General features: G+C 42.8%; 1 protein-coding gene and 1 pseudogene across 2 annotated transcripts in view; both read left to right on the top strand.

Moving 5' to 3' along the window:
- ENTREP2 (endosomal transmembrane epsin interactor 2) overlaps nt 1–25,986 on the top strand; it is a 238,824-nt gene that overhangs the window by 62,751 nt on the left and 150,087 nt on the right. The gene's annotated exons all lie outside the window — the stretch shown is intronic.
- Nucleotides 23,358–23,455, top strand: LOC129634679 (uncharacterized; annotated as a pseudogene).

Below are 25,986 nucleotides of genomic sequence, written 5' to 3'. Positions count from 1 at the left end.
GGCTTAGTTGCCTCCTGGCATATGGGATCTTAATTCGACAACGAGGGATCAAACCCATGTCCCCTGCATTGGAAGGTGGATTCTTAACCACTGGACCACCAGGGATGTCCCAGTGTGGCATTTTGTACAGTGCAGAACCTCCAGTCCCCAGGCTGCATCCCACTCTGTGGGTGTGCTGGCGTGGGGCAGCAGAGGGACCACTGTTTACCAGTTCTACTGGGAAGGGTAGCAGGAACCTAATTACACCAACATGATGACAAATCATATCAATGTGCCCCAGACCATTTCAGCTTCCTCTTTATTAGATTCCAAAAAGTCCATGAGCATTTTAATTTTACAAAATTTGCAAAAATGTATGACTGTGTTATTACCATGGGAAGCCAGGACCTTGTAAAGAGCCCACATGAGTGAGGGGGTCTTGATGCTTACACTTCATTAGCTCCCTAGTAAATCTGCCTCAGGGTATTAATCATTGTTTTCACTTCTATTTCCTGAATTTAATGAGTTTACATTTATTTTTATGTTATTTGCTGTGGGATTTCTTCTTCATTAAATTACCTATTTGTGTCTTTTGTTAATTTTCCTGTTGGGGGGTTTGCTTTTTTCTACCAATTTATAGGATCTCTATATAGTCCGGACACTTTTTATAAAAAAAACTTTATTGTTATTTTTTGGCTGCACCGCGTGGCATGTGAGACCTTAGTTCCCTGACCAGGGATTGAACCTATGCCCCTGCTGTGGAAGCACAGAGTCTTAACCACTGGACCACCAGGGAAGTCCCTGTTCTGGACACTTTCAAAGTAATATTATAAATATCTTCTCCTAGACTGTAGACTGTCACTTGCCCTAAGAGGTTTACATTTTGATGTAGTTAAATACATAAACATTTCCTTAAATGATTTTTGTCTTATTTAAGAAATATTTTAGCTCAGTTGGTAAAGAATCTGCCTGCAATGCAGGAGACCCTGGGTTCGATTCCTGGGTCAGGAAGATCCCCTGGAGAAGGGATAGGCTACCCACTCCAGTATTCTTGGACTTCCCTTGTGGCTCATCAGGGAAAGAACACTCCTACAACGCGGGAGACCTGGGTATGATCCCTGGGTTGGGGACATTCCCTGGATAAGGGAAAGGCTACCCACTCCAGTATTCTGGCCTAGAGAATTCCATGGACTGTATAGTCCATGGGGTTGCAAAGAGTCAGATATGACTGAGCGACTTTCACTATCACTTCCATATCCTGATACTATATAGAGAAATTCTCATTATTTCTTCTAAAAGTTAAACCTTTTTTACATGCTCATCTATGACGTATGTGTTTACTTTTATATGTAGTGCATGTTTGTGTGCTTAGTCACTTCAGTCTTGTCCGACTCTCTGTGACACCATGGACTGCAGCCCACCAGGCTCCTCTGTCCATGGGATTTCCCAGGCAAGAATACTGGAGCAGGTTGCTATTTTCTTCTCCAGGGGATCTTCCCAACCCAGGGATCGAACCCTCGTCTCTAGTGTCTTCTGCACTGGCAGGCAGATTCTTTACCCTGAGCCACCTTGGAAGCCCCTAAAACAAAGGTACCAAGATGCTAAAAATAAAGGACAGAGATGTACAAGACAGGTCCAGCTGAAAAGCCATATTAAATCAAGGCAGAGGGGATCAAAAGGAATGAGTAATTTTATGGAAACAAAAGAAAATGCTGAAGTGAGGATAAAAGTGTCTTGATCCTTTACTAAAAATACAGCCTCAAAACACATCAAATAAAAGGTGTGAGAAATTGACAAAAGTCACAGTTTTCATCTCAAAGTTACTAATTTCTTTAGTTAATAGAAAATTGCTATTGTTATTTCCATTTTTATAATTTTTCGCTCACTATTTGGTGTTTATTATTTTTCTGTGCATTTTTATACTTATACTGCAAATGAAGGTTTCCTAAAATAATGGTTTTGTTTTGTATACTTTACATAAATGTTATCAAGCTATTTTTTTAAAGTTTGGATTTTGACCCAAGGGTTAAGGCAAACTGAATAAAGATATGAAATAATTTAATAATATAAAAGGACATGTTAATAAGTATATACCAATATTCTATCGCATCAGGAAATATCCACTTAAATACTGATGAACCATTTAAAACATTGATTACATTCTCAAGGAAAACATCAGCTTATTCTAAAATGCAGAAATTATGGTTCTATGACCACCATTCTGTAAAGCTAGAATAAAGGCATAGGTAAACTTCATTTTTAAAAAGGCAAACAAACAAAAATGAATAAATAAAAACAGTCACTAGGCCAAATAACCCTTGGATCAAAATCCAAACTTTTAAAAAATAGCTTGATAACATTTATGTAAAGTATACAAAACAAAACCATCATTTTAGGAAACCTTCATTTGCAGTATAAGTATGGAAATGCACAGAAATAATAAACACCAAATAGTGAGTGAAAATTATAAAAATGGAAATAACAACAGCAATACTCTATTAACTATATGTGTTCACAGGACAGTTTATAGCTTCAGTGCTATCATTGTTAGGTAAAAAGAAAAAATTTTTTAATTAATTTATTTGGTTGTGTTGGGTCTTAGTTATGGCATGCAGGATCTTTAGTTGTGGCATGTGGGATCTAGTTCGCTGATCAGGGATCATACCTGGTCCCCCTGCATTAGGAGGGCAGAGTCCAGCCACTGAACCACCAGGAAAGTCCTGAAAAAAATTTTTAAATGAATTGAACGTGCCGCTCTAGTAAACTTGTGGGGGAAAAAAAAAAAACAATAAGCCACATCCAGATAAAAATAGGAGAGAATAAAGATAAAATTGAATATGAAAAATTTGATGAATAAATCTAACCATTTTGGAAAAGATCAATAAGATTTTTTTTAAAAATCACGTGATAAGAATAATCTTCCCCCAAAGCAGAAAAACAAAGAAAATGTTACTGAACAAGAAGGTAGGCGATGCAGAAATAAGCATTTAAACCTAAGAAGTGTTTGTGCACCTCTAATGTATTTGAAAATCTTACTGAAATAGCTGTTTTTCTATGAAAAGATGCCATCATATTTTCTTAAGAAGCAAAACCCAAAATGGACTAGTATTCAAGGAAGAAACAGAAAACTGCATTCAAGGAAATTTTTTACAAAAGAACAACAATGAGGGGAGATGTGTGCAGCTAGTTATTAAAATGTATTACTGGCACTTGAAGAAAACTGAATAGAGACAGAAAGCTTGGGGGAAAACATTGCCTTTGGTAGGAAATGTTTTAAAGTATTTAGTAAGTGTTGAGTTTAACAAATCAATAGAAAAAAGTGAATATTCCAGTTGAGAAAATCAGAAAAAAAAAAGGTAATGGGTGAGCAGTTTTTAAAAAGAACAAATACAAATGGCCAGTAAACATAAGAAGTGTGATTTGATTCCTGATTTTTAAAAAGCCTCACTAGTATTTAACCAGAGAAATTGATGAGAAGATGACACTTCTGTTATTCAGGCAGCCTGGACTTGGAAATTGGATATCAAGTTCGTGTCATCCCTGGCAATCTTCAGCATGTGATTTGGGGCATCACATGTGGCTTTAAAATTCCAACCCTTGGTTTTCTTAGCCATAAAATAGGCATAATAATTCCTGACTGATTTGAATGAGAAAATTTATGCAGAATTTTTCTTAATGCAGTGAGTGGATCATGATGAGCAGTTAATAAATATAGGCTGTGAGTGTTATGTTAGTATTGATGTATTTTGACTTTCAAATAAAAAAAAGACTTAAAGAATGGTAAAACCCGGCTGTTGAAGGTGAAATAAGCTCTCACACACCACCACTTGCTTGGATGTGCTCTCAGAGAATGTGGCCAGCGTCTGACCTATTTATCATTGTCGTGATCTTTTCTGCTGATATTTTAGCCAGAATGCCTTCTGAAAATAAGAAGAGGGTCAGCTAACCATTCCCCTCCCCAGAACAGATGTGAGCATCGACTTTTTGTCTTATGGTGGGAGGTCAACTTAGAAGCATATAATAAAGTACACAATACTCTTTTTCAAATGATCACACCTATTATGTAAATCACCAGTCTCATTATTTTGAAGATAAAAAGAATTGCCAGTTTCAGTTATAAAAATTACAGAGCTAAAGTTGCATCTTGAATGGTGTAAAACTGCCTGAAACTTCTATGTGTGCTTTATGTCTCTGGATTTCATACTGTTGCCCCTTGACATTTTGTAAGTTTACATTTGTTTTCATTTGCTCATCTGTCACATTCCCCAGATATGATTATCTTGTCTGTGAGTATTCCTTAATAGACTATTAGCTCATGGATAGATATTAATGTGGACAGGATACAGATTCCACCCCCCATTCCCTGCCCTCCTTGGCAAGGCATCACTGAGAAGTGAAATCAGATGCCTGTCGCCATGGACCAGTCGTCTTTCCGCTGGGGCTGGTTTCCCTGGAGACGGGAGACATGCCTGTCCAGATTGAACAGGTGACCAGGGGAGCGGACACCAGGACCGGCATCCATAGTGACATCTTGTGTCTCAGGATTCCTGTCCTGTGATGGCCTCATGTCCCTTCTGGGGAATGCAGGGTCCCTTCTCTCTGCTCCCATGGTGTCTCTCTTGCTACCAGATCTTGTTTTGCTGGGTGCGTTGGTTCAGAGTTGACTGCTGTCCGTAGAGCTGAGAGTGTCCATGTCTGGGGCTGCAGCAGGTTGTCACAGGAACCGAGGGGGGCGTCTTCCAGCAGCACAGTCATCACAGAGGCTAGCCTGTACGGAAGGAAGAGCCACTTCTACTATTATGGGCTTAGTTGTTCTGCAGCATGTGGGATCTTCCCAGACCAGGGATTCAACCTATATCTCCTGCACTGGCAGTCTGATTCTTTAGCACTGAGCAACCAGGGAAGACCTCTCTGTTGTTTTTTTAAGATAAATTATTTTTATTGTGGCGTAATTGACATGTAACATTGTATTAGTTTCGGGGGAACAACATAATGATTCGATATTTGTATTGGTTGGGAAGTGCAATGTTCACCCCAAGTCTAGCTAACGTCCATCAACGTGCATTGTCACTGTTTTTTTTCTTGTGATGAGAACTTTAACAATCTACTCTCTTCAGTTCAGTTCAGTTCAGTCGCTCAGTTGTGTCCAACTCTTTGTGACCCCATGAATCACAGCACTTAGCTAGTTTCCAATACACAACACAGTATTTCTAACTATAGTCCCCATGCTGTACATTACATTCCCAGGACACTTATTTTATAACTACAAGTTGTATCTGTCATCACTCATTTCACCAGACTTCCTCAGTACCCATCTCTGTCAGCCACCAGTCTGTTCTCTGTATATATAAACTTGTTTTGTTGTTGTTTTTAAATTCCACATATAAGATCATACAGCAGTTATCTTTCTCTGGCTGACTTGTTTGACTTAGCATAATACCTTCAATGTCTATCCATGTTGTAACAAATGGCAAGATTTCATTGTTTTTAAACATGAATAATACTGAATAATTGAATTGACTATTGAATAATATTCACTGTGTATATGTGTGTATATATTATATATATGTGTGTGTTTTTTCTTTATCCGTTCATCCATGGATAGACACTTAGATTGTTTCCATGTCTTGGCTATTGTACATAATGCTGCAGTGAACAAGGGGCTGCATATATATCTTTTCAAGTTAGTATTTTTGTTTGGATATATACCCAAAAGTGGAGTTGCTGCATCATATGTTAATTCTATTTTTAATATTTTGAGGAACCTCCATACTGATTTCCAGAGTGTCTGCACCAATTTATATTCCCACCAACAGTTTCATTTTCTCCACGTATATGCCAATACTTGTCATCTCTTGTCTATTTGGTGACAGCCATTCTGACAGGTGTGAGGTGATATCTCAGGGTAGTTTTGATTTGCATTTCCCTGATGATTAACGATATTGAGCCTCTTTTCATGTATCTTTTTGGTCATCTGTATTTCCTTTAGAAAAATGCTTATTCAGATACTCTGCCCATTTTTAAAATTAGATTGACTGGGATTTTTTGGTATTGCTCAGTCCTGTCTCACTCTTTTTGACCCCATGGACTATAACCCACCAGGCTTCTCTATCTGTGGGATTTTCTAGACAAGAATACTGGAGTAGATGGCCATTTCCTTCTCCATCTCTTTTTTTTTTTTTTTTCTTTTAACACTTACATTTTCATGTTCACCCTGAGCACTGAAGGATATCTTTTAGTTTAGAGGTCAGGAAACCGAGGGCCACAGGTGGCTGTCTGCCTCCAGATGTGTTTTACTTGGCTCTTGCAATGTTAAGTGTTTATTTGCTAGCACTTACAACTTGGGACAGTTCAGTTCAGTTGCTCAGTCATGTCTGACTCTTTGCGACCCCATGACTGCAGCACATCAGGCTTCCCTGTCCATCCCCAACTCCCGGAGCTTACTCAAACTCATGTCTGTTGAGTTGGTGATGCCATCCAATCATCTCATCTTCTGTTGCCCCCTTCTCCTCCTGCCTTCAATCTTTCCCAGCATCAGAGTCTTTTCAAATGAGTCAGTTCTTTGCATCAGGAGGCCAAAAAAGTATTGGAGTTTCAGCTTTAGCATCCATCCTTCCAATGAATATTCTGGACTGTTTCCTCTAGGGTTGACAGGTTTGATCTCCTTGCCATCCAAGGGACTCTCAAGAGTCTTCTCCAACACCATAGTTCAAAAGCATCAATTCTTCAGCACTCAGCTTTCTTTATACATGACTGCTGAAAAAAACATAGCTTTGACTAGACAGACCTTTGTCAGCAAAGTAATGTCTCTGCTTTTTAATAGGCTGTCTAGGATAGTCATCGGAGAAGGCAATGGCACCCCACTCCAGTACTCTTGTCTGGAAAATCCCATGGATGGAGGAGGCTGGTAGGCTGCAATCCATGGGGTCGCTAAGAGTCAGACACGACTGAGCGACTTCCCTTTCACTTTTCACTTTCATGCATTGGAGAAGGAAATGGCAACCCACTCCAGTGTTCTTGCCTGGAGAATCCCAGTGATGGGGGAGCCTGGTGGGCTTCCGTCTATGGGGTCGCACAGAGTTGGACACGGCTGAAGCGACTTAGCAGCAGCAGCAGCAGGATAGTCATAGCTTTTCTTCCAAGGAGCAAGCGTCTTTTAATTTCATGGGTGCAGTCACCATCTGCAGTGATTTTGGAGCCCATGAAAATAAAGTCTGTCACTGTTTCCATTGTTTCTCCATCTATTTGCCATAGAGTGATGGCACCGGATGCTATGATCTTCGTTTTCTGAATGTTGAGCTTTAAGCCACCTTTTTCACTCTCCTCTTTCACTTTCATCAAGAGACTCTTTAGTTCTTCTTCACTTTCTGCCATAAGGGTGGTGTCATCTGCATATCTGAGGTATTGGTATTTCTCCCGGCAGTCTTGATTCCAGCTTGTGCTTCATCCAGCCCAGCATTTCGCATGATGTACTTTGCATATAAGTTAAATAAGCAGGGTGACAATATACAGCCGTGATGTACTCTTTTCCCAATTTGGAACCAGTTTGTTGTTCCATGTCTGGTTCTAACTGTTGCTTCTTGACCTGCATACAGATTTCTCAGGAGGCTGGTAAGGTGGTCTGGTATTCCCATCTCTTGAAGAATTTCCCACAGTTTGTTGTGATCTACACAGTCAAAGGCTTTGGCATAATCAATAAAGCAGAAGTAGATTTTTTCTGGAACTCTCTTGCTTTTTCCATGATCTAGTGGATGTTGTCAATTTGTTCTCTGGTTCCTCTGTCTTTTCTAAATCCAGCTTGAACATCTGAAAGTTCATGGTTCATGTACTGTTGAAGCCTGGCTTGGAGAATTTTGAGCATTACTTTCCTAGCATGTGAGATGTGTGCAATCGTGCAGTAGTTTGAACATTCTTTGGCATTGCCTTTCTTTGGGATTCAAATGAAAACTGACCTTTTCCAGTCCTGTGGCCCCTGCTGAGTCTTCCAAATTTGCTGGCATATTGAGGGCAGCATTTCCACAGCATCATCTCTTAGGATTTGAAATAGCTCAACAGAAATTCCATCACGTTCACTAGCTTTGTTTGTAGTGATGCTTCCTAAAGCCCACTTGACTTCACATTCCAGGATGTCTGGCTCTAGGTCAGTGATCACACCATCGTGGTTATCTGGGTCATTAAGATCTTTTTTGTATAGTTCTTCTGTGTATTCTTGTTATCTCTTCTTAATAGCTTCTGCTTCTGTTAGATCCATACCATTTTGGTCCTTTATTGTGCCCATCTTTGCATGAAATATTCCCTTGGTATCTCTAATTTTTCTTGAAGAGATCTCTAGTCTTTCCCATTCTATTGTTTTCCTCTATTTCTTTGCATTGATCACTGAGGAAGGCTTTCTTATCTCTCCTTGCTATTCTTTGGAACTCTGCATGCAAATGGGTGTATCTTTCCTTTTCTCCTTTGCCTTTTGCTTCTCTTCTTTTCTCAGCTATTTGTAATGCCTCCTCAGACAACCATTTTGCCTTTTGCATTTCTTTTTTCTTTGGGATGGTTTTGATCACTGCCTCCTGTACAGTGTCACAAACCTCCATCCATAGTTCTTAGGCACTATGTCTATCAGATATAATCCCTTGAATCTATTTGTCACTTCCACTGTATAATTGTAAGGGATTTGATTTAGGTCATACCTGAATGGCCTAGTGGTTTTCCCTACTTTCTTCAATTGAAGTGTGAATTTGGCAATAAGGAGTTCATGATCTGAGCCACAGTGAGCTCCTGATCTTGTTTTTGCTGACCGTATAGAATTTCTCTATCTTTGGCTGCAAAGAATATAATCAGTCTGATTTTCGGTATTGACCATCAGGTGACTTCCATGTGTAGAGTCTTCTCTTGTGTTGTTGGAAGGGGGTGTTTGCTTTGAACAGTGTGTTCTCTTGGCAAAACTGTTAGCCTTTGCCCTGCTTCATCTTGTATTCCAAGGCCAAACCTGCCTGTTACTCCAGGTATCTCTTGACTTCCTACTTTTGCATTCCAGTCCCCTATAATGAAAAGGACATCTTTTTTGGGTGTTAGTTCTAGAAGGCCTCATAGGTCTTCATAGAACTGTTCAGTATCAGCTTCTTTAACATTACTGGTTGGGACATAGACTTGGATTACTGTGATATTGAATGGTTTGCCTTGGAAACAACAGAGATCATTCTGTCATTTTTGAGATTGCACTCAAGTACTGCATTTCAGACTGTTTTGTTGACTGTGAGGGCTACTCCATTTATTCTAAGGGATTCTTGCCCACAGTAGTAGATATAATGGTCATCTGAGTTAAATTCACCCATTCCATTCCATTTTAGTTCACCGATTACTAAAATGTCGATGTTCACTCTTGCCATCTCCTGTTTGACCACTTCTAATTTGCCTTGATTCATGGACCTAACATTCCAGGTTCCTATACAATATTGCTCTTCATAGTATCAGACTTTACTTCCATCACCAGTCATATCCACAACTGGGCCTAGTTCTCACTTTGGCTCCATCTCTTCATTCTTTCTGGAGCTATTTCTCCATTCTTCCAGTAGCATATTGGGCACCTACCGACCTGGCAAGTTTATCTTTCAGTGTCATCTTTTTGCCTTTTCATACTGATCATGGTTCTCAAGGCAAGAATACTGAAATGGTTTGCCATTCCCTTCTTCAGTGGACCATGTATTGTCAAAACTCTACACCATGGTCTGTTCATCTTGGGTGGCCCTACACAGCATGGCTCATAGTTTCCTTGCGTTAGACAAGGCTGTGGTCAATTTGATTAGTTTTCTGTGATTGTGGTTTTCATTCTATCTGCCCTTTGATGGATAAGAGGCTTATGGAAGCTTCCTGATGGGTGATACTGACTCGGGGGGAAACTAGGTCTTGTTCTGATGGGCGGGGCCATGCTCAGTACCAATTTTCTGTTGATGGATGGGGCTGTTTTCTCTCCCTGTTGTTTGACCTGAGACCAAACTATGGTGGAGGTAGCGAAGATAATGGCGACCTCCTTCAAAAGGTTTCAGGCATGCACTGTGGCACTCAGTGCCCGCTACCCTGCAGCAGACCACTGCTCACCTATGCCTCCACTGGAGACTTGGGGACACTCACAGGCCAGTCTGGGTCAGTCTCTTTTGGGGTACTGCTCCTTTTTCTTGGGTTCTGATGCACATAGGGTTTTGTTCTTGCCCTCCAAGAGTCTGTTTCCCCAGTCCTGTGTAAGTTCTGTAATCAATCCCACTGGCCTCCAAAGTCAAATTCTCTGGGAGTTCTCAGTCCCTTTGCTAGATCCCCAGGTTTGGAAATCTGTTGTGGGTCCTAGAACTTTCTTACCAGTGTGAGAATTTCTTTGATATAATTGTTCTGCAGTTTGTGGGTCACCTGCTCAGTAGCTCTACAGTGAGGTTAATGGTGACCTCCAAGAGGGCTTAGGCCACAGCCTTTGTGGCCAGGTAGCTGCATCCAGAGTCCGTGACCCTGCGGCAGGCCACTGCTGACTCATACTTCTACAGGAGACTCAAATACAGGCCTGGCTCAGTTTCTGTGGGGTCTGTGTGTCCTTGTGCGCACAAGGTTTTGTTTGAGCCCTCCCAGCATCTCTGGAAGGTATGGGGTTTGATTCTAAATGCAATTTTGACCCTCCTACCATCTTACTGGGGCTTCGCCTTTGCCCTTGGATGTGCAGTATCTTTTTTTGGTGGGATCCAACCTTTTCCTTTCGATGGTTATTCAGCAGCAAGTTGTAATTTTGGAGTTCTCTCAGGAGAAGATGAGCGCATGTGCTTCTACTCTGCCATCTTCTAATAATAAATAATAAACTTGGGACAGTTCACAGTAAAATTCCAAGGAAGGAATTGCTCAGCATCTTTGAAGGATTATCTTGTCTCTGACACCTGGAAGGCAGAGCCCCTTCTATGTCACCGTGGCTGGCTGGTAGCTTCTGGGACTGCGCAGGTGACTCCGTTACTTGGTCTTCTGGTGCCCATCAGTGTATTGTGGCTTCCAGCAGTTTCTGGAAGGATTGAGAAGGAGGTGCATCTAGGCTTTAACATGATTGCCTGGCAGTGTCAGCCGTCCTAGGGGGTGGGATGGGCTGGGCTGGGGGCCCCAGTGACAAAAATTTTACCCCCCTGGCTTAGCCTGCAGGGATGTGTGAGAGAGGGAGGTGGTCAGTTGAGGTGAAGTTTGCCCTGCTCACAGGAAATGTGTATCTGGGGAACAGGACTTTCTGGCCCAGGACTGCTGTGCTCATGGCGAATTGGGTAACAGAAACGGAGCCAACATGGTGGTTGCGGCCTCCCCTTCCTCCTCAGTCAGCTTTGCTCTTCTATGCCAGTGTTTATAAGCATGTTGTGATTTTCTGTGGTGTGTTTGTTAAGGGTTTTTTAATTTGGCATCAATTGTTTGCTCTTGTCTTAGCCTCTTCTTGGTGATGTGAAGAAATCCATTCTACAGTTTCCAAAGCTGTATTGAACATACCTGCTACCAACCCCCTGCTGCTTGCTTGTAGAAAATCAGTGGTTTTCACTATTCTTTCTGAGTACTCAAGGGCGCTGATTTTAGAAAAGGAAAGTAAGATATTCCCATGGTGGTAAAGACAATTCAAGTGTGGAGAGAAATACAGAGGGAGCAATTTTTCTAGGAGAACTCCTGCCTGCAGCTGGGGTCCCTGGAGGGGACCCTGCTGGTTTCCTTCTGGGAGATTTGAATGGAAGGCAGCCTTTGGGACTAGAAGATTTTTTTTTAATTTTTAATTTTGTTAAAATACACATACACATGGTTAGATAGCATCACAAATTCAATGGAAATGAACTTGAACAAACTCTGGGAGATAGTGAAGGCCAGGGAAACCTGGTGTGCTGCAGCCCATGGGGTTGCAAAGATTTGGACACGACTGAGTGACGTAACAACAGCAACAAAATACACATAAGAAAAATCTACCCTCTTAACCATTTTTCAGTGTACGGTTCAGTGGCATTAAGTACATTCACATTGCTCTGCAAACCTCACTACCATCTGTCTTTCCCTCTTTTCATCTTGCAAAACTGCAACTCTGTCCCCATGAAATACTAACTCCCTGCTTGCCCCTGCCTCAGCCCCTGGCACCCACCATCTAGTTTTTCTTTTCTTTTTTTGAAAAATTCTTGGTTGCATCGAGTGGCATGTTGGATCTTAGTTCCATGACTAGGGATTGGACCCACACCCTCTGCATTGGAAACATGGAGTCCTAACCACCGGACCACCAAGGACGTCCTGACACCATTCCTTTCTGCCTTTAGGAAATTGACTCCTTCCCAGGTGGCTCAGTGGTAAAGTCCACCTGCCAGTGCAGAAGACCTGGGTATGATCCCTGAGTCGGGAGGATACCCTGGAGGAGGAAATGGCAGTCCACTCTAGTATTCTTGCCTGGGAAATCCCATGGACAGAGGAGCCTGGCAGGCTACAATGGGACATGATTGAGCTACTGAGCACGCAAGCACGTACACACAGGGACCTCGTAGAAGAGGAGTCACACAGTATTTGCCCTTCTGTGACTGGCTTGTTTCACTTAGCATGATGTCCTCAAGGTGTGTCCATGTTGTAGCAGGTGTCAGAATTTTGGGGAAGGAGACTGTCAGGATGGGATAAGGGGGTCACCATGGACACCCCCTGAATTCTGTGTCAGCCTCATCCTGGCTTGATCCTTGGGGGAAGATATTTCCCAGCATTTGGCCAAGCAGGGTTGCTGAGATGGCCTTTGTGCAGGTCCTGTGAGAGGTACGACTTTAATCCAGAAGAAATTTTTTTAAAAATATTTATTTATTTGGCTGCACTGGGTCTTAGTTGCAGCATGTGAACTCTTTAGTTGTGGCATGGGATCCAGCTCCCCAACCAGGGATTGAACTCAGGCCCCCTGCACTGGGAGCTCAGAGTCCTAGCCACTGGACCACCAGGAAAGTCCCAGAAATTTTTTTAAAAATTGATATTTACACTTTTGGGGCATAGCCTCACAGTTGCTAGAGTCCTGAACTAGCATTATATAAGAACATCTTTACATATTCAACAGTTTTACACATGCTGGTGTGTGTGTTTCAGTGCTACGCTCTCAGTTCATCCCACCCTTTCCTCCCCCGCCATCATTTAGCTGCAACTGTCATCCTGAAGAACTCATGATGTATAATCAAATAGCCTCATTTTTTTTGGTTTGTTGATAATATTTATAATGAATCATAAAATTCAGATAACAAGGAATTACCGAGTGAGCATGCAATGAAAGTGTAGCGAGGATTGCCTGGCTGTGGTTTAAACTAAATAAATGCCAGTCATTCTTTCTCGTGGCTGCTTCTGTTCTTATTGTTGTGGAATATTAGGTATTTACAGTTCAGTTAAATCACCCCTCTACAGAATGCAGGGTGCTGTCCGTGGTATTTCTGACTTGGGAGTACCTGGTGTCCTAGAGCCAACTATGGGGATCTCTGTTGTCAGACCAGAGCCAAGTCTGATTTTGCACAGTGATCCTCCTTTCCCCAGCTCTTCCTGAAGAGCTGGGGAAATCCCTTATTCCTCTTTTCACATCAGAGTCCTTCAAGTGGAGAACCCAGTTCTGCACCCTGTTCCTTGTGTGGCTTTTGTTCTACTTGCACATTCAAAGCCTTGTTGCCCAGTTTTCATCTGGTGGTTTCTGGACATCTTGCCCTTCTGGACTTGGCAGGGCGGGCTGTTGGCCAGTGACCATTCCCACTGTGGCCTGGGCGGCTCCCACCCACGTAGCTCACTGCTTTCAGAGGGGCCAGTGGCCACCCAGAATCTGCCCCCTTCCTTCCTTTGTCTGTGGTCTGCTCCTCATGGCGTTTATGAATGTTGGTATCAAAATGCAGAACATTTGTAACACTGATGAGTTCATCTGCTTACTTTAAAATTTAGCATTCTAGACAGTTGAGATGATTTCACCTTTGAGGGAGGTCGCAGGCTGATGTCATAATCCTTGTGTTCTTGTCCTGAACCCGTCCTCTCTCCAGGTCAGGGCTTGGGTCCAGGACCCCCAACCACACAGTGGGGGCTGCTCTGGCCACACACTAACATCTTGCTGCAGCAAAGGCCCTCGTCTCTTTAGCATTCCTCTGATCCCCCAGCTCATGACCTTATTAAAAGGGAAAGCAAGAAGGGTTTGTCCTGACACTCCACTCCTGAGCATGCCTGAGCCTTCTGCTGGATAATCCCCTCTCGTCTGTCCATGATTGACACCCGGCTTATTGGCACACGGCTTCCTCAATTTGCTTTTCTTTTCATCTCCGCTGCTCCCCATTATGTTCTAAAATTAATATTAAAAAATCCATCTAGTGCACAACAGAGTTCAAGTCAGACAGCACTGACAGGCTGATAATGAAAACAGCTGCCCCTCCTGCCCTGGGCACGCACACCCCAGCCCCAGAGAGCCCCAGGGTCTCTTCCTTGTCTGCTTTTATTCCAGTTTTACGGGGGGAAAAGGACATTTGTTTTTATTTTTTATTGTGGTAAAATAGCCATAACATGAAACTCACCATCTTAACCATTTTTAAGTGTATACAGCTCAGTGGCATTAAGTACATTCACATTGTTTGATGGATGTAGAGATGATCGTGCAAGTGAAGTACATCAGAGAAAGATACCATACGATATCACTTATATGTGGAATCTAAAATATGAGGTTTAAGAGGACGAGGACATATGTATACCTATGGCTGATTCATGCTGATGGATGGCAGAAACCATCACAATATTGTAAAGTAATTATCCTCCAATTAAAATAAAATAAAATAAAAAACACACAAAATAAAATATGACATAACCAATCTAAGGAACAGAAACAGACACAGAGAACAGACTTGTTGCCATGGGAGTGGGGAGGGATGGCTTGGGAATTTAGGATTAGCAGATGCAAACTTTTATCTATAGGATGGATAAACGACATGGTCCTACTGTAGAGCACATGGAAACATGTGGTAAACCATAATGGAAAAGAATATGAAACAGAATATATATGTATAACTGAATCACTTTGCTGTATAGCAGAAATTAACACAACTTTGTAAATCAACTATACTTCAATAAAACCCTCATAGCTCAATTGGTAAAGAATCCGCCTGCAATGCAGATTGAACCCAGGTTCGATTCCTGGGTCGGGAAGATCCACTGGAGAAGGGATAGGCTACCCACTCCAGTATTCTTGGCCTTCTCTTGTGGCTCAACTAGTAAGGAATCCACCTGCAATGCAGGAGACCCAGGTTCCATCCCTGGGTTGGGAAGATCCCCTGGAGAAGGGAAGGGCTACCCACTCCAGTATTCTGGCCTGGAGAATTCCATAGACTGTATAGTCCATGGGGTCACAAAGAGTTGGACACGACTGAGCGACTTTCACTTTCACTTTTCAATACAACTTAAAAAAAAAAAAAAGAGGTTCACATTGCTGTGCAGCCATTACCTTTCCAAATCTTTCTCATCTTGCAGAACTGACACTCTACACCCACTATAAACACTCGCTCCCCATCCTCCCCTCCCCCAGCCCCAGGGAACCACCACTGGACTTTCTCTATGAATTTGATGGCTCTGGGACCTCAACAAAGTGGGATCACACACTGTGAGTTATTTTTTTAATTATTTATTTTTAATTGAAAGTTAATTACAGTATTGTGTTGGTTTCTGCCATACATCAACATGGATCAGCCATACGCATACATATGTCCTTTCCCTCTTCAGCCTCCCTCCCGCCTCCCATCCCTCTAGGTTGTCACATAGCAGCGGTTTGAGTTCCCTGAGTCATATAGCAAATTCCCACTGGCTATTTGTTTTACATATGTTAGTGTATATGTTTCCATGCTACTCTCCCCATTCATCCCACCCTCTCCTTCTTAACGCCCTACCCTGTCATGTCCATAAGTCTTGTGTGGTTGGTGTGTTCCACACAGCATGGTGTCCTGTGGTTCATCCATGCTTTAACACATCAGCATTTCCTTCCTCTTTAAGACTGAAAAATATTCTGTTGTGTGTGTGTGGACCATGCTTTGTTTATCCGTTCATCTGTCGATGGACACTTGGGTTATTTCCACCCTTCAGCTATTGTGAATAAAATGCTGTTGTAGACGTGGGTGTTCAAGTATGTTTTCAAGTTGCTACTTTCCCTTCTTTGGGGGTATACCCAGAACTGGGATTGTAGTATCACAGACAGTTACCATTTCTTCATTTTTATAACTGATCTTATCTTGTTCTCAGATTCATTGTCCACTGGATACATGGACATGCATGCTCAATCGTGTCCAACTCTTTGCGACCTCATGGACTGTAATCCTCCAGACTCCTCTGTCCATGAGATTTCCCAGGCAAGAAAATTGGAGTGGGTTGCCATTTCCTTTTCCACAGGCTCTTTCCGACTCGGGGATCAAACCCTCATCTCTTATGTCTTCTGCATTGCAGGCAGATTCTTTACCACTAGTGCCACCTGGGAATACAAAACAGTATGGTGGAGCCTTAAAATATTACATAATTACCATATGATCCAGCAATTCCCATTCTGAATATAGACACAAAACAACAGAAAGCAAAGACTCAGATATTTATTTGCATAGCCATGTTCATAGCAGTGTTATTCACAACAACAAAAGGAGAACATAACCTAAGTGTCCATCAGCAGATGAATGAATAAACAGAACTTTGTCTCACAAAACATGGAATACTATTTTCCCCTTTAAAAAGGAAGGAACTTCTGACACATTTTACAACCTGGATGAACCCTGAGAACACTATGTTGATTGAAATAAACCAATCAAAATGGACAAATACTGTACTATTCCACTTACACAAAATACCTAGAGGAGCCAAATTCAGAGACAGAAAGTAGAATAGTAGGTGTCAGGGGCCAGGGGAGGAGGGGGGTGAGAACTTGGTCTTTAATGGGGACAGATGATGAAAACAGTTCTGGAGGGACTTCCCTGGTGGTCCAATGGTTAAGAATCCACCTGCTAATGCAAGGGACATGAGTTTGGTCCCTGGTCCTGGACAATCCCACATGCATCAGAGCAACTAAGCCTGTGTCCAACTACTGAACCTGTGCTCTAGAGCCTGTGCTCCACAACAAGAGAATCCACCACAACAAGAAGCCCGGGCACCATTACTAGAGAGTAGCTCCCACTCACCACAGAGAAAAGCCTGCACAGTAACAAAGACGCAGAGCAACCAAAAATAAATGAATTAATTAATTTTAAAAAAGATTTTGGAGATTATAGTGTGAATGGACTGAACACCCTGAACCGTTACCTAAAAAATGGTTAAGACGGTACATTTTATGTTATATGTACTTTACTACAATTAGAAAGAAAATCCCTAACAATTGAATAGTTAGTCCATTTGGGGTAAAATATTGGTATACTTTTTGGACTATCAAAAAATTTTTGGAGAACCAACTCATGTTTTCTGATTTTGGGGGTATTGGTATAAGCCTTGACTTATAAATAGTCTCAACTATTATATGTGGCTAAGAAACTTAAGTGACAGCAGAGTTAAATAAAGTTGGCATTTATAAAATGAAGGGAAAGAAAGGGTAGTTGGGGTCTTCTGTGACAATACATTTATCTCAAAGATCACACAAACAAGGCAGTAAATTTACAAAATAAGATAGTGTCAGGCATGTCCAACATTCATGAAAATTGGCAAAAACACATTTCTCACAATCAGCCTGGTGTTGTCAGTATAGTTATTGTCCTGAGAAAATCCCATTTGTAGAAAATAAGTGCTGTAGAGCAAGGCACATAAAGTTGTAACTTGACAAGTTTTCCATTAAATGGAAGCTAGAAAGAGATGAGAAGATAACTGAAAAGCTGGATAGCTTTACTTCTTGCCAATTTAGGGCTCCTAAGAAGACTAACCTCTCGGTTTTGTTCACCACCAAGTGCTTATTAATTGGGAGGGAGGGGCTGGTGACCTAGGTGTTCATGCCTCTGCTGGTGGTCAGCTGGCACGTGTAGTTTTCCAGTGTTAAGAGTTGTCAGCTTACAAGAAGCCTGACGGTCTATTTGTAATTGCTAAATTTCTCAGATATGTTAATGACTTGACTCTAGTTAGATGTGACAATTTAAGAATTGTAACTGACACACAGATACGTTCCTGTTTTTGGAATTGAATGGCTAGTGTGAAACCACTGTCTTTAGGTATTTATACTTAGCATTAGAAAGTAGATCATTTTTTAACTTATGAAGGCTGGTCACATATTAACGTGCCTTTGATGGCATTTGTGCCAATAAGGGGAACTGATCTCTTCAGTCAGGGACTGGATTGCTAATTGTATTAACAGAAGACACTGCTCAGAGGTTGGGCTCCCCAGCACAGAGTATGGGGAGTATGGCCAGAGGACAGAGTATGGCCCTGTCCTCTTCCTGGGCCAAACGTCTTGCTGCATAGGGGTGGGGCACTCACTGCACAAAGCCAGGTATCTGTGGGACCCCAGCTTCACTGCCCCTGGCCTTGCCACTCTGCCCATGTCACATCACCTCTCTGAATGCCGTTCTCTAGGGATGGTGAGTCCTTGGTCATTGTGATAATCCTCACATGATGAGGTAAGACTTCTAGCTTGATTAAAATACTGAACCTATGAAAACCTAAGAGGTGATTCTATCTGACAGTAACAGTGAAAAGTACCTAGTGAGGCTGGAAAACCTTGGTGCCCGGGGTTGTACACAGAGAGATTGTAGGGTTTGATGACTGACTGAAAGAGGGACTTGGGATGGTTTAGTGTTGATTTCAGAGGACAGTGGCCTGGGGTCCTCCCTCAAGTAATGGTGACTGTCTCTACCTCTGGTCCTAGGTTCGTATCACTGTTCTTCTCTGACACCTTTGCTGTGACTTCCCTGATTTTCTGTAGAGTCAGATTAGTGAGACTTTGTCCTCGTGTGCCCAGGAGAAGAGCATATATCATTGTGCGTGTGTGCTCAGTGGTATACTTTTTGTGACCTCAAAGACTGTAGCCCACCAGGCTCCTCTGTCCATGGGATTCTCAGGCAAGAATACTGGAGTGAGTTGCCATTTTCTCTTCCAGGGGATCTTCCCAATCTAAGGATCAAACCTGAGTCTCCTGCATCTCCTGCAGGCAGGTTCTTTACCACTGTGCCACCTGGGAAGCCTTGTATATAACATTATCCTGGCCCAAACTAAAACAGAACTCATGCAGTATTGGTTCAAGGTTTGCTAAAATATAAATAGAAGTGACGAGTATCCCCCAACCCTCTATATTCTAGTATATGAAAACAAGGTGCTGCATTTTCAGAAGGGAACACTGCTGAGTGTAAGTCAGGTCTTCACCAAGCATCATACACCACGGTAAGTTTCCCATGGATTGATTAGTTGGTAAGTGTCCCGTGGACTCCTTTGTTCAGCCCATGAGTTGGGTTGGGAATGTGTGCTGGGCATGGGCATGGCCAGGCGGTTCTGTAAATGGGCCCCCTCAGGGGTCTGCAGTAAAGGGCCTCATGCATGTCTAGTGGTGGCCAATTGTAAGCTGGGGGCACATCAGGGGTCACTGGGCCATGTGGTCTCAGCCCACAGATGGGTTCCTTGGCAGGGTGGTAGGGGCCTGTGAGGGTAGTAAGAGGGCAAAGACCCGTATGCAGGTGCCTGTCAGGTCTCTCCATCACCTGAGCTTCTGCTTCGTTGGTCAAAGCAAGCCACAGTCAAGCAACTTCAGAAGTGGACAAGGACTCCATCTTTTCATGGGAGGAGTGGCCAAACAGTAGACTATTTTTGCAATTTGTTACTGGCACTCTTCTGAGCACTTCCCAAATATTATATGTTAGTTCTCTCCTGCTGTGTAACAAATCAGCCCTAGACCTTATAGCTGAAAACAACCAATGCTCGTATGTCACAGTTTCTGTGTGTCAGAATCTTGGCACAACTTGTCCAGGTTCTCTGGCCAGGATCTCTCAGGGCTGCAGTGAAGGTATCAGCTGGGGCTTCATCATCTCATGGTGCTGCTGTGGGGACTGGGTTCCAATCTTACGTGGAGGCTGGGGGTAGACTCCCAGTGCTCCCTGGGCAGGACCAGGAGACGGGTCATTGAGGGCCAGCACCCAAATTGTTTCCCACACACTGACCTCATGCAGTAAATGTACTCTCATTATTTTTTGTTTTCAATTAAGGAAATTAAGGCAAAGAGAGGGTCCCCCAGGTGGCAAGTGGAGGAGCTGGGGTCAGATGCCAGGCTGAAGGTCCACAGAACTCTACTTGCCATAGAAGATGTATTAAAGGGGGAAATTGACACAGCTGACCACAAAAGCATTAGCACCCTGTGTGCGTCCAGCACCATCACAGAATTGGCAAGTCAGGACATAACACTGTCTACCTGCAAGTCCATCCTTATTATACTAAAAGCAGCCGTAAATCAATAGGAAAACATTACCATCGTATGGAAAATGTCTCCAGCAGACACTAGTCGGCAGGTCATTGAAGAAATAGGAAAGGCAAACAAACAGAAAGGGCTGAACCCCATGTGTAATCAGAGAAATGCAAATTGAAACAGTTCTCTTCTTCTTCCTCCACCCTCTCTTTTTCCCCTTCTTTTCCACCCAACTGGTGGAAAAGGTCTTTCAAATATTTATCCTCAGTGTGGGTAAGCACATAGGAGGACAAATACGGTCCTACCCACTGGAGGAAATGTTGATGGCTGTTATCTTATGGAATATAAACATTTATACCCTTTGGTCAAGTCATCCTCTTTTGAAGGGTTTGTACTAAAATCAAGGATATCAGTAAAATGTGTGTGTGAGGCTACTCACTGTGGCTTTATTTTTCTTAGTTGAAAATTGGAAGCAACCTGAATCTCTAGCAGTAGCAGATGGTTTTGTTGTTTTTGTTCAGTTGATAATTCCTGTCTGACTTTTTGTGACCCCATGGACTGCAGCATGTCAGGCTTCCCTGTTCTTCACTATCTCCTGGAGTTTGCTCAAAGTCATGTCCTTTGAGTCAGTGATGCCATCCAACCATCTCATCCTGTCATCCCCCTTCTCCTCCTGCCCTCAATCTTTCTCAGCATCAGGGTTTTTTCCAATGAGTTGACTCTTCACATCAGGTGGCCAAAGTATTGTAGCTTCAACTTCAGTATCAGTTCTTCCAATGAATATTCAGGGTTGATTTCCTTTAGGATTGACTGGTTTGATCTCCTTTCTGTCCAAGGAACTCTCAAGAGTCTTCTCCAGCACCACAGTTTGAAAGCATCAATTCTTTGGTGCTCAGCCTTCTTTATGGTCCAGCTCTCACATCCATACATGACTACTGGAAAAACGATAGCTTTGACTACGTGGATCTTTGTTGGCAAAGTGATGTCTCTGCTTTTCAATACGTTCTCTAGGTTTGTCAAAGCTTTCCTTTGAAGGAGCAAGCATCTTTTAGTTTCATGGCTGCTGTTACTTGCGTGGCTGCAGGATGGTTATAGTAACCACTTTAAAATTATATGCCCATTAATAGCATATTTTCAAAGAATATTCAGTGGTGTAAGGAAATATTCATGTTATGTTAAATGAGCATAGCAAGAGTCCTGCTACAGTAGAATTCCAATTTTGCACAATGTAGGTATGCAGGGGGAAAAAAAGAGCCTGAATGGAAACTGGTCAAAACACAAGCAGTGGTTATCTCCAGGGGGTAGTGGTGGTGGTTGTTCAGTTGCTGGGTTGTGTCCGACTCTGGGACCCCATGGACTGCAGCATGCCAGGCTTTCCTATCGTTCACTAATGGTGCCTTAATGCTTGGTTCTTGTTCTTATCCAGCTCATCCTTCAGTGACTGCAACGTCCTTTCTTATCTCTTTTGAGCAATTTCCTAAGTGAACCATGTTTTTGTTGTTTTGTTGTTGTTGCTTTTTTTTGCCTGTTTGTTTTAAAATTTTTTACTTATTTATTTTTATTTTTGGTGCACTGGTTCTTCATTGCTGCACATGGGCTTATCTCTAGTTGAGACAAGTGGGAGCTACACTCTAGTTGTGGTGTGCAGGCTCCTCTTTGCAGTGGCTTCTTTTGTTGCAGAAGGTCTAGGGCATGGGGACTCAGTAGTTTGACGCTTGGGCTTAGTTGCCCCGAGGCATGTGGGATTCTCCCGAACCAGGGATCAAACAGTTGTCCCCTGCATTGACAGGTGGATTCTTATCCACTGAACCACCAGGGAAGGCTGAACCATGTTTGTTTTTAATGAAGGAGAGTCCCACCAAATTTCCAGCAGGTCTTGTTGGATCTGGCAGTCCTCAGGGTCAAATACCAGGTGCATGCATTCAGGGGTGGCACGGAGGGTCTGCTGCCATAGGCTCCTCAAAGCCAGACTCCCCTTTACTGACCAGCAGGGAAGGTGGGGTCTGGGGGGACCCTTGGGGGCCCTGGGGGAACAAGGGGTTGGTGTTCTTGGAGTTAAGTGTCCCTAAGTCATCATCTCAGAAAAACCCAGATTGTATTTGTGTATATTCTGTTTTCAAAGATGTTTTCACATTAGTTTTCCCAAACCTAATTTCAAACAAGGCAAGCTACCTGGAGTAGTGGACAGAGAAAGTGAGATTAAATCAGATCCACCTGGTCAAGCCGTCTCATTTTCAGTTTTCCGGAGGCAACACACCATTTATCATGGGAAAGCATTTTCAGGAGCTTGCATGTGAACTGTTTCGTTACAGACTTGAAAAGATAAAACTCTGTTCTTTTCATTCTTGAGATGAACATTGTTGTCTATTGATGGTTCCTCTGACTACCTGTGAGCATCTTGTGTAAGATTACATTGGTCAGTTCCATGCTCAATGCCAGGGCACTGGAGGAATGAGTACCTGACATTTAGGGTACAGAACAGAATGGATTTTGTGACCTGGGCCGACTTTCCACCAGAGGTGCCCTGCTCAGACCCCGGGTACCCACCCTGGGGTTCCTGTAGGAGGCGAATTCCATATTGGTAACATCCCTACATCAGGGCTGAAAGGCTGACGGGTGCCACAAGGGCTCCTGAATGTCCACTGTGTGTCTTCACTCCAAGCCCCCATGTTCATGACGGATATTGTTTCCTCTCACTGTGCTGTTTTATGGAGGGCTTGTGTCCGGACAGAAAGATGATCCACATGTGGGCCAGGGCTTCTAGAAGCACACCTGGTGGCTTAAATTAGAAATGAAAGCATCTTGTGATCACTTCAGTAGCTCCTGCACCAGAACTGGGCTTCCCAGGTGGTACAATGGTAAAGAACTCGCCTACCAATGCAGGAGATGTGGGTTTGATCCCTGGACCGGGAAGATTTCCCCAGAGGAGGAAGTGGCAACCCACTCCAGTATTCTTGCCTGGCAAATCTCATGGACAGAGGAGCCTGTTGGGCTGTAGTCCATGGGGTCGCAGAGAGTCCGACATGACCGAGCAAGCATGCACGCACCAAAATTGGAAGAATACTGAGATTATTAGCATGGCTCGTGTGCAAAGATGATACAAAAATTTGTGACGTATTCCCTATTTTTGTACACCTGAAACAATAATAATATTGTAGATCAACTATAACTCAGCAAAAGAAAGACAAGGAAAGGACCTTGCATTTATATTTATTAAAGGGAAAAACTAAATAATTGGAAGTTGCATTAGTCTCATTTTTTTTATAAAGAAACTAAAACGATCTTTAAGAACTTGGATATGTCTTGAACAGAATGGGAAGCAGGTGGTAGTGAGAAGACCTCAGCCTGCCAGATCATGAAGCTGTGTGTTTGGTGAGGGTAGACACGTTTGCTGGGTACCACAGGTGCTTAGGCATGGTTTCACCTTGTCCAGCCACAGAACAGCTTTTTTTCCTACATGGAAATCTTTTATGGCATACTTGATTCTGTGTGCTTCAAAGGTTGCATTGTATTTTTCTAATTTGTTGGATCATGGTCCCAACAATGAGATGTCACCTCACACCTGACAGAATGGCCATTGTCAAAAAGACTAGAAATAACAAGTGCTGGTGAGAATATGGAGAAACGGGAACCCTTGTGCACTGTTGGTGGGAATGTAAATTGGTGTAGCCATTATGGAGAACAGTATGGAGGTTTCTCAAAAGACTAAAAATAGAAGTACCATATGATCCTGCAGTCTTACTCCTGGGCGTATATCTGGAGAAAACCATTTTTCAAAAGATACATACACCCCAATGTTCACTGTAGCACTATTCACAATAGCCAGGACATGTAAGCACCCTATATGTCTATCGACAGAGGAATGGATAAAGAAGATGTGGGACATATATGCACAATGGAATATTACTCAGCCATAAAAAGAATGGAGTTTTGCCATTTGTAACAACATGGGTGGGCCAGCAGAGTATTATGCTTAGTGAAATAAGTCAGACAAAGACAAATGCTGTATGTTTTCACTAAAAAATAAAAAAATGAATAAAAAATAATTAAATATGATTTGACTTGTGTTTCCAATTACAAAAGGAGTTTATGCTTATTATAAGAATTTGTGCTTGGCAGAATAGTAACCACTCCCCACCAAAAATGTCCATGTCTTATCCTGGGAATCTTTTAGGTTATGAGGCAAAGGGGATGTGAATGGAGTTAGTTTCTGATCAGCTGCCCTTGAGAAGAGAGATTGTCTCAGATTGTCTAGCTGACCCCAGGGTCCTTCTAAGTGGAAGAGGGAGGCAGAAGAGAAGAGTCGGAAGGAGATGTGGCTGCAGTGAGAGGTTAGAGAGAGATCACACATCTGGCTTTGTGGATGAAAGAAGGGGCTGTGAGCCAAGGAGTGTGGGAAGAAGCTAGAAAAGGCAAGGAAATGGGTAGCTCCCAGAGCCCCAAGAAAGGTTGCAGCTCAACTAGCACCTCGAGTCTAGCCTCCTGAGACCCATGTCTAGCTTCTGACCCACAGAACTGTGAGATGACACATTCATGTAGCTTTACGATGACACATCTGTGTAGCTTTCAGCTGCTGACTTTGCAATAATTTGTCACAACAGCCGTAGAAAATGAGGACAGACGTGAAACAATATGAACCAAAAGAAAAGGCTGATCCTACCCTCTCCCATCTCATGGTCCCACTGGGGACCCAGGCTCCTCCTCTTCTCTGCTTGCTGCCTTTAGCATCTGGCTATGCCCCATGCTTATGGTCTCAGGCTTACAGCAGGGTGACCTCCTAAACAATGAAGAACATAACATGAAAAGTCAGTTTCTAGCCTTGTTCTTGCAGCCTCAGGCCGCCTTCTGGTTCTCAGGGTCATTGTTTAGTTCTTTTACTTGTGCCTGCATGAATATAAATCGAATGCCTACACTGCTCTTTTTGATACATTGCTTTTAAAAATAAAGTGGACTTGAAGCACACAAAATAGGTCCAACCCTAATCCTTTTATTCACACACACTCCCTCACCATTCTGTGCATGACCAACATTATCAAATTAGTTATTATTTTTAGAAATGTAAGATATACTTATAAAACCCACCTCTGCAGTCACAGTGGGCCTTCACAATAGCCTACGTTTAACCTGCCCCCCTGCTTCTCCTACTCAAGTTAACCCACCTCTTGAATCTTATCTCATTCCCTCGAATCCCTTTTTATAGAGTCTTATTGTATCCATATGTCCTGAAAAATCTGCTTTTACTTTGTCATTTTTACCTTTTAAAAAGAGAGTAACCCCTCTGTCTTTCACCATCTGGGACTAACCTTTTCCCACTAAACTTGTTGTTTACTTGCTAAGTCGTGTCCAATTCTTTTGTGACCCCGTGGACTGTACTATAGCCTGCCAGGCTTTTCTGTCCATGGGATTTCCCAGGCAAGAATACTGGAGTGAGTTGCCATTCCCTCCTCTAGGGGATCTTCCCGATCCCGGGATCAAACACTCGTCACCTGCATTGGCAGGCAGCTTCTTTAACACTGAGCCACCAGGGTAGCCCCTTCTACTGAATTGTTGTTGTTGTTGTTGTTGAGTCACTCAGTCCTGTCCGACTCTTTGCAACCCCATGGACTGAAGCATGCTAGGCTTCCACTGAATAGTGATTTTGTTTAAGTTCCTTCCTGGTG

The sequence above is a fragment of the Bubalus kerabau genome, chromosome 19 (genome assembly GCF_029407905.1).
Source record: "Bubalus kerabau isolate K-KA32 ecotype Philippines breed swamp buffalo chromosome 19, PCC_UOA_SB_1v2, whole genome shotgun sequence".
NCBI lineage: Eukaryota > Metazoa > Chordata > Mammalia > Artiodactyla > Bovidae > Bubalus > Bubalus kerabau.
Note: the sequence above shows the minus strand (reverse complement) of the source record. Positions and strands in the feature narration are given on the sequence as shown.